The sequence below is a fragment of the Montipora foliosa genome, chromosome 8, assembly GCF_036669935.1.
Source record: "Montipora foliosa isolate CH-2021 chromosome 8, ASM3666993v2, whole genome shotgun sequence".
NCBI classification, from domain to species: Eukaryota; Metazoa; Cnidaria; class Anthozoa; order Scleractinia; family Acroporidae; genus Montipora; species Montipora foliosa.
Window position 1 is genome coordinate 23,639,764 of NC_090876.1, and position 9,370 is coordinate 23,649,133.

A 9,370-nucleotide genomic window follows, 5' to 3' on the forward strand; every position below is an offset into this window, starting at 1 on the left:
GAAAATAAATATAAAACGAATATAACAGCTTTGCGGGACCAAGGTAACTTTACTCAGTGGAATAGGATGACCGACCTTATAAAAGACAGATTCACTTTAAATAAGAGAGAAATTTCGAAGAGAGGTGGTATGGCGACATTGTTCCCCTACAGAGACCGTTTCTTATTTAACCCTAAACCCTAACCCTAACCCCAAACCAATATAAAGACTGGGACAATTTGCAGTAGTACGCGACAGTTGAACAAGATCGTTCGTCCAAACACGCTTCACGTAGACTTAACATAGCATTATGTAACAGTGAAATAACTCAAAGTGACGAGATAAAAAAAATTCACTACATACCAAACTTTTTGAATGCAACGAAGCAGTTTTCCGGAGCACACTGAATCCAATTTACTTTTCACCGCTTTGATTATGAGGAAAGCAAGATGCTTATAACGTCGAATTTTACCAACGTGACCAAGCTATCACTGAATAGCTAAAGGCAAATTGGTATGTGATTTAATTGCACCAAAACACTTGGTTTGCCGACTACCTCGACGGGCTCGACCAAGATGAAAACACTTGTTAAGCAACTGAGCACGCGTATTAAGCGGGTTGTCACTACCCTGTCATGTTAAAGCCTAAGCGTTTTAATGCTTTCAGCATGTGCATTCACATTTGCAAATCAGGTGGAATCTCCATGGTAGAAAACGAGAGTCTGCTGTCTGTCTGTCTGTCACGATATTATTGTAACCTTTAAAAGCTCTTCATTTAGGACAATCCCGCATCGCAGACTAAAATTCTAAACATACGTCGTGCGCATTTAGGGCTAAAAAAAATTATTTACATCAAACGAAATCCGCTTGAAAGCCAAAATCCGCAAAGTAATTTGACATCACACTGAAAAACCTCAAAGATTCCCTCTTCACGATTCGGGAAAAGATAACTGTTTAGCCATTTTCAGCCTTTCAAGGGATCGTTCTTCCCTAGGGTGTGTTTCATTTTATTTTTTGCCAACGCAAAACAAAAGGTTTGAGTCTGGTCTCATTGAGTGTGCGTTCCTGTCTTCAAAAAGGCTCTTAAGGCGTAAAATGCCAGTGACATAGGCCAACGTTGATCTCCTGCTGCTAAAATACTCTTTGCCAATTGTTAAATGATTTTGTTTTTCATCCGAGAATTATTTAGCCAAAAGCATGTCAGTTTTGTTGTTTATGATAACTTTGATGCTTCCCTTCCTCAGCCCATTTCCAGTATTGTTAATCTTCTTTAGATAAATCCATTGTTTTTTTTGGCTTAGCATCGTCTCGCAGTTAGCTTGCCAGGTAGATTTTGAAAACAGTAGTCCCTAAAAAAAATTACACTGTAATCCCAAGAGCATTTTTATACGGTTTACATAATTTCTAATATCCCTTCACATTAGTTGAAACCATCTTTGCGGATGTCATTTATTTGTCCTAACCATATTAAACTAATTAAGAAACTTGCTGGCGCAGCGAGGAACATTGATCTTTTTTCGGCCAATTCTGCGCCCACTCTCTGTCAAACCCCTTCCGTTCATTGTATAATCAAATATCCGGCGAGTTAATCTGCACAGTCCATAGCTGGTTTGGACAAATCAACGTTGTGTCATTTGATCTCGCACGTGATGAGTGTGAATTTTCCATCTCTACTGGCGTTTGTCCAATTTTTTTCAAATATTTGTTGATTTAATATTTACAACCCGACAATGATTGCTTGGTGAAAGCTAGTGATGCGCACTGCTATTGTTACTAGAATATGTATGCAGCCAAAGGAAGATTTTGAACTCGTATCTCCTCGTCAGCACTGAATACGACAACTCAGTCATTTTTGGTTCTTCCTCAAACAACAACAAACAAACGACGGTAATCCGGCCGGTGTTGGCACTATGACATAGTATCTACGGTATGCAATGACCTTTTCTTTAAATCTGCTTACAAACAAATGAAGCCAAATGTTGTTGGAAAGGAGAAAACTTAAAAAAAAACAAAAAAGAGACACGAAAGCTGGAATTCGATAAACGGAAGATGGAAGAAAACGGACACCCACTAAACGAGATGCAAACGTTGTGATCGATAAAAGGTGTGATTAATAGGGCCGAAAATACAAACTTAAAATTCCTATATATTTTTCTTTTGTTCGCGCGTCTTTTTCTGTTAACAGCATTACAGTCCATAACTAAGCTTATTTGTCGGCCTAATTGTTATTTGCCATCATTTTGCCGGGAGATGCCATTTGAAAGTGGCCATGCATGAAATAACGAATAAATGACGGTGATTCTTAAAGCGCATGCCGCTTTTTTAAACTTGTATTTTTAAAAAAATGTGAGTTGATATTAGGCAAGTTATTTCACCAAAGTCGTCATCCTTGGAGTATACTTTTTGGTTGAGGAATGTTCGTGCTATTCAAGTTTAAACTCTGGGTTGGGTTCAAGGTTCTGCCAGGTGCAGTGGCGATCAGCTTACAAGTCATGTGATAGTATTTTAACGTCAAAACGCAGACTGCAGACTGTGCAGACCGTGCAGACCAGGGGTAAAATATGGCGTTACCCTCACTATTACGTATTGAGAGCTAACCGTAAACAGGCTAACCTGAATGTTATTTAGGCCTAATTAGGCTAACCGAATGTTATTTAGACCTGATTAGGTTAACCGAATGTTCATTTTCCAGACGGTCTGCACAGTCTGCAGTCTGCGTTTTTTACTGTCCCGACTATTATACCAATGATACTGTTGTTCCGGAAATCACTTTCTGGAGTATACTTGGCCATACCCTGGGTACCAGAGGTTTTTTTTCTCGCGCGCGGCACACGGAAATTCTTTGCTTCGCTTCGGGTAACGTCGCCACCTTTGGTGGGTGAATGTTTAGTGCAGTGCAGCTTCGAGGGTCATGCATGATCAGCGACTATCAGGACTCAATCATCAATGGGGGATGGAATTACGCCATCGTTCCTGAAATAATCTATCATGATTCACTTCAATGAAAATATCCTTATTTATTGGCAAAGTTTCATCTTACACGGTAAAACAAAGGCTAAGGTTTCCAAATAGTTCTTTCCAGTTTTTCTGGGATAAGGGACACAGACAGCAAGAAGAAGATGTAACTAAATAAGAATTTATTATAACCGAACTTTCAAGCCCTCTTCATGATCACTGAGCAGGGGAAAATGTGGTCACGGTGATGTATTATATGCACGTTTAACAGAGACGTGTAGATTTAGTAGCGTGTTTTCGTATTTTCTGTTAGATTGCGAAGCATTCAATTCAAACGCCACCAGCACCAAAAAGAATCAGAGTCTCTCGCCCTCCCCATCTCTTATACAAAAGAAGAAAAGTACCTCCACCTTACGCACAAAACAATCCATGCGATATCTCTTCTCAACGACAGTGGAGACCCTGGGGACGAGGATGTACGATACAGTCCTTTCAAGTTCCGGTACATTTTGATCTTGGGTCAAAAGCGTACAGGATGTGCTAAAGAAGAGGCCAAACATCATGTCAACGGCGGATTGTGCCCGAAGCAAATAAGACCAGCGGAACTCAGTTCTCTCTAGAAGTAAGACTTGCATTGCTTTGCACATTGCATGCACGTTAATGCATATTGCTGTCAAAGCTACACAGGGATGACTGATGAATGCCACATACGCAACAGCCTGCTTTGCGAGCACTCCCATGCGAAAGAAGAACTCCGGCCGGAGAAAAAACCATGTTAAAAAATCTATTCGAAGCGGTGCTTGATTAAAGCCAAATGTAAATTAAATGAAACTATCAACTAATTAACTTCAAACAAATCGTCATCGCGCTGTCGCATCCTCGATTCGGATAAAGGCCATTACAGGCTGGGTAAAGACTTTTAAGAAAATTGGTCGGTTACTCATTTACTTTCATCTATTCCCCCTTTAATTAACCAGGCTATGTTGATTCGGGCGAGTTTCCCGCTGGTCTGTGAAATCGAAGGACTTGATCTCGGCCTACCGTTTTGCGGGAAGCAAAACCACAAATTATTGACAACATAAAGAATATGAATAGCATCATGCCCATGCCATCCCTGCATGTGTTTTACAACGGAACAATGTTTCTTTTCCTGTTTGTGGACTACGCCACTGATAAAATGGAAGAACAGGAGTGACACGTACGCAAGGCGGACGAGCCAAACTGTGTGAAAATAACGCGGTCAGGAACAAAGGCATTAAATAAATGAAACGTCTACAAAAAAGTTTCTGTTGCTGCCAAGTAAATAACTCCTATTCCTATAGTTTATTTACTCGATTTGTTGACGTTTGCCATTACGTGGGAGATTAAAGGAACGCCTTCATGGTTAATAAAGGAATCAGGTTAATGAAATGACTTTCATGCGATTCGCGGTTTCTGTAAGCAGAGCTAACCGATTTAAATGTTACCAAGCCTCTTTAGCCGTTACCTAGTCCCTATTTTTTCTTTTTAAAATTGCTCAAAAATGTTCTATGAATGCAAAGTATAAGCACTCACCATAGATCTTGAATTCAACGTGACGCAGACTTCTCTAAAGGAATCGTCACTCTTACGGAAATGATGAGAATGCTGTGAAACAGGTATGATTCATGAAGCATTCTGGAGTTTCAAATATGTTTTTGCTAATCATTCGCCAGGATATATATACTTTAGGTTACACAAAACTTAAGTGGATTAACATCAAAAGCTAAATCCAAAAGTGCAAGGTCTTTCTTCGCTTGCCAAATCCGGAAAGGCGCACAAGCAGAAAGTCAATACCATTCGCCCACTAGCCACTCAAGTGATAATAACAGAGCTTGACTTACAGAACTTATCACACGATTTTTGTCATGTGACTATTTAGTGGTCAAAAAGCAAACCCTGGAAGTCAACGAAACCTGCAAATACCGAAAAGTTAATCTTGCAAATGCATTAAATTATTATGTGCAGAAAAAGGTGCAAAACTATTGCAAGGGGCAATAGCCTGTGGGGAAGCTTAAACAGAATGCAGCGAGGAAAAAAAAAGTTAAAAAGGACAAAATGAGTTTCGTTAAATGAACACCTTGGGTGCAACGGCCTCAGTGCCCTCTGCGAATATTCCCGCCGATAAATTTGCTTTCATTTTGATGCAAACGGAGCTAATCCTTAGTTTATTCATGAAATAATCACATTACCATGCACTTGAAAAAACGAAGTTTTTGTTTCACTTAATAGCTTGGGGTGGAAGACTCCGAAGTTGACAGTTTTGAAAACAAACACTGTCCGTCTTATCAATGATTATTACCTACGGTTGGACGGAAGTGTAAGTGGAATACCTCAGGCAAAGAAGAAAATGTTGACCGTGCTGTTCATGATGATCGGACGGTCACGCAAGACTGACATTACCTGCAACGCCACCGTTCGGTCTTGTTCTTTCAAATAAAAGGGATAAGTCATCCTCGCATTTATCTGGACAATGTGTCTTTTAGACACCTGAAAAAATTCCGGTGGTTTTGACGGGATTCCAACCCATGACCTCTTCTATACAGGTGCAATGCTATGTAGCCACACAATTGGGAGCAGGTCAATTTGTCAGTGGGCTCATGTGTTGCCGTCAAAACACTAGACTCGATGAATGACATAAATGTTTATTTCAAGTGCGGATTTGAAAGTGTAGTGGTGAAGACACAGGATAGCTGGAGGGTCCAATTTCGAGTATACCGGTACAGCTGTTTGTTCCCTTACTGTGTTATAATGTTGAGACTGAATGGATTGAAGTGCATGAATAGAGAAAACGATAAAATGGTACGAAACGTTAAGAAGATGTGAGATGCGTAAGACAGGGCTTGAGGGAAGGTATAAGTGTTCTCAAACGTTTTGGTGGGGGGGGGGGGGGGGGGGTTTAGCTCTTTAAACATTGAGCCTACAGTAGGTAAAATGAGGATCACCAGTTTAACCTTGGTAAAAACGGATTAACCGTGTACAATAGAATTTCTTATCTTGACGTCTTGTCATTTCCTCCCGATTTCCGCTTGTGATCGACAAACCAAAGAAATCCGCGTCGTTCGCGCTCAAACTGAAGGGGAAATATATGAGGCGAGGGTATGTTCCGTGAAACACCTAAACAAAATTTGGCGAGTATGTAAATGTAACTTGAAGACTTCAATCGGAGAGTTTGTTTGAACGCTAGCGTTGAAATATCCAAACGAGCAAGGGTTGAAAATACTCACAGAGCTTTTCACTTGAGAAACAAACCGTATATGATGCATACAACCTAGTATTACCAAACGTGCCACCAAAGTTCGGAACACTGCGGTTCAACTGATGTGTCATGAGTACTGTTTTGACATATTTCAAGCATCCTCTGTTCTATAGGTTAAACCGAATGGAAAAACGTTTGTATTCGACGTACAATACGGGTAGACAATAGGTAGGCTGCTCAGGTCAACGTCACGAACACAAAGCCTCCGATGACCACAAAAAATACTTACAATATACGTGAAAGATATAGAGATATATCACACAGTTTAGGGGTCCCAGTGCTAACAACTAACAAACGTCATACGAAAGTTGTAGAGTTAGGCAGAGTTCGTTACAGTCTTCAAACATCACTTCAATAAAATCGACACCTCAAATAAACATTTATTTCATAATTAACAATTTCATGATAAGCAAACCCGAGACGCAGTCATAACCGTCTCCAATTCTACCAAGTCCCCTTGCTTTGCGATGCAAACACGGAAAAAAGTCTGCTATGGTGATTTTATAAAATAACTTCCGTTGGGAAACACAAAAATGTAAAGTGCTATGATTAAAATGTACCCCGCTTTGATCTGAAAACAGCAATCAGTGATCCTCAAAGCAATCGGCAGAAAACGAAAACAGAGCGCAGTGCCAGTGCGAAAAGAACATACATGTAGACTGCACAGCTTGCGGTACTTAGGAAATAAAGCCCAGTACTTCCTCACAGGTTGTATTTGGTTTTTGATAATCAGCGTCTCATGGGAAGATTAAGGATTTTCGTCATTTTCTTGCCCATTATTCTTAATTTCATATCAAATTTTGTGAAGATCCATGATGAGTGCGATGAAATTCTTCTATCATTAAGAGACAGAAGCAGGGGAGGGCTGGTGTGAATAGAAACAAGGCCATTAACTCTTAAGACCTACTCGGCCTTTCCTTGAATGTTTGAAGCACCGCATTAATATTTTTTCAACTTGCATAAAAATCAATGACCTTCGGCCCATTTACACTCGGCACTCCATCCCTTCCAAAAACTGACAGTTGAAACACCAACGTTTTCGCGACCAACTGCTCATTGACGCGTATCGAAAGATAGCTTTGTTTGTACTCGCGTGCTTATTTCCTTTTGATGTATGAGGCAACTCAGATGCGATAAAACTGAAACAGGCATGGACTGCGTTTACGGAACATCCAGTTTGAAAGCGCTATATTGACTTCCTCCGCCGTGTGCGTGAATGGTCAGACATTGTGAATGAGTGATAAATACTAAAAAAGATCGCCAAGCCAAAATGTGACGACGTAACTAAGAATGGTATTATATAAAGAGGAGCGAGTTGAGGTATACCTGAGCATTTTGAAGTGAAAATATTAACAGCTTTCAATGAATCACATACCTTGGCGAGATCGAGCGTCTTTTGAGGATAAGTAATTCTACAGGTTAAGAAAGTACACCAAAATTAGTAAAAGGACATTGACAATCAAGTTTCATGTCGCCTTAGGCAAACCTCTAAGCACTGTTCATTAGTTATAGTAGTCCGCTGTTAGACTAACCGCAAATCCAGAGTAATCTGATAAAATTATTCCTTTAGTTATCCGCCTACAAAGACAATCAATGCAAACTTCAGATGCTCCTTTAAGTTGAAGAGTAGTAAATAAACCACGAGTTACAATATTGTCGAGCCACTGAAAAGCGAACAGGAAATTTAATGGAGGCTGGTTTCCTTTTTGAGATTTTTTAACTGCTGTGAACGTGTCAATTGGAACATATCAATTAACAATGAATGGCAGAATGTCTTTAGTTCTAATTCAAATGAATTGAAAAGACAATTCGTTTTTCTTGTAAAAACAAACTGCACAAGTGAAAATGCACGTAGTTTGCATGAGCTTTCAGTTACTGAATAACATTTTTCGTCAACTGCCCGAGGGATCTTCACCTAAGAAATTTCAACCAAGGATCCTTTGTAATTCGAACTAAAACAAAAAAGCGCTAATATAACTTGAATTTTTTCGACGTTTCCGTTACCACTTTACACTGCGTTCTCTCCTGTGAAATTTTACTCACGTTTTTGTCATAGGAAAATTAAGCTGAACTGTTAAAACAAAAATCACAAAGACAACTTTATCAGATTTCCTTCATCATTTATCTGTTTATGACACCAACTTATTTCTTCAATCCAAGAGGATTACTGAATAAATTCAATTGGACTACCGTTGGTGCCAGTTTCAAAAGAACCTTAGCGGTACCAAGGACTTGGCTACACGGATCACTTCTAGGTATTCAAATTTGAAAGTTCCAGGGAACATCCCACCCCCGGAATTCCACCATCATATTTACCAGAACGACCGGTTGGATGTCGAGTTCCGGAATACTGCAAACGGGTCGTGCCTTCTCTTTATTACATGCTGGGAACCGAAGTGACTCGTGACGTCCTTTTCATCATCCGCAGGAAGCCATCCATCGATGCTACCTGAGATCTCCAATTTCTTTCGAACTCTGGAAAGCCAATTTTGGAGCACACAAATTACAGTCACTCTAAGGAGCTGAAGTTTAAGTTAGTGGCAAAACAAGGAAAGATATTCAATGTGGCAGGGAACAGGTTTTGAAAACAGAGAATGAAATCATCTTGAAAGCGCTTTATGAAATCATTTAAATAAGGTTATTTATGGATAGTAAGTGAAGATAGTGACGGATTCAAAGTAGTGATTTTAGCACTAAAACTGGAAAGCTGCCAGTAAGGCGGCTTTCTCGATGAAAGAAGCCTAACAAATCTACGTAATTGAAGATCGTCCGCTGCTCTCACGTACCATCAAATACATGTATCACGTTCGGCTGTTCAGCCCGTTCACCATGCAAGGAATTACGCTTACAGCTTTAACTAATGAGGGAGATTCTTGACCCTTACAATCTAGGTTAAATATCTTATTTATTTTACCTAAACGAAGGAAGCGGAATTTGTAGTCTGCCGTCGTAGCTCCCAGCGTGCTAGGGAATCCATAAATGCGCTAGGACTGGGTTTGGGGGTAGAGACCGCAATGAGAGAGCCCATCGCAGAGAGAGAATGTGCTAGCTACAAATGTTCAAGTTTCAGCCAAGCATTTTTCATTCATCTTAGTTTCTTTCTGAAAACCCAATCTTCACTGCAACTCCTTCAGTTGCGTTAGAATTTTCAAGCCACGTA

At 40.0% G+C, this 9,370-nt stretch overlaps 1 protein-coding gene across 3 annotated transcripts in view; it reads right to left on the reverse strand.

Annotated features, from left to right (window-relative positions):
• The window catches only part of LOC138013118 (discoidin domain-containing receptor 2-like), a 27,727-nt gene extending 19,845 nt beyond the window's left edge, over positions 1-7,882 (reverse strand). The window contains exons 1-2 of one of the 3 annotated variants that reach the window (XM_068860098.1): positions 7,743-7,882; positions 7,586-7,622 (exon numbers count right to left, since the gene is read on the reverse strand). The gene's annotated coding sequence lies outside the window, so the exon portion shown is untranslated. Of the gene's footprint in view, positions 1-342; positions 786-4,487; positions 4,624-7,585; positions 7,623-7,742 lie in introns of those variants that run through there. The other 2 variants (XM_068860096.1, XM_068860095.1) reach the window with 2 other exon arrangements.
• Positions 7,883-9,370: the final 1,488 nt, after the last annotated feature.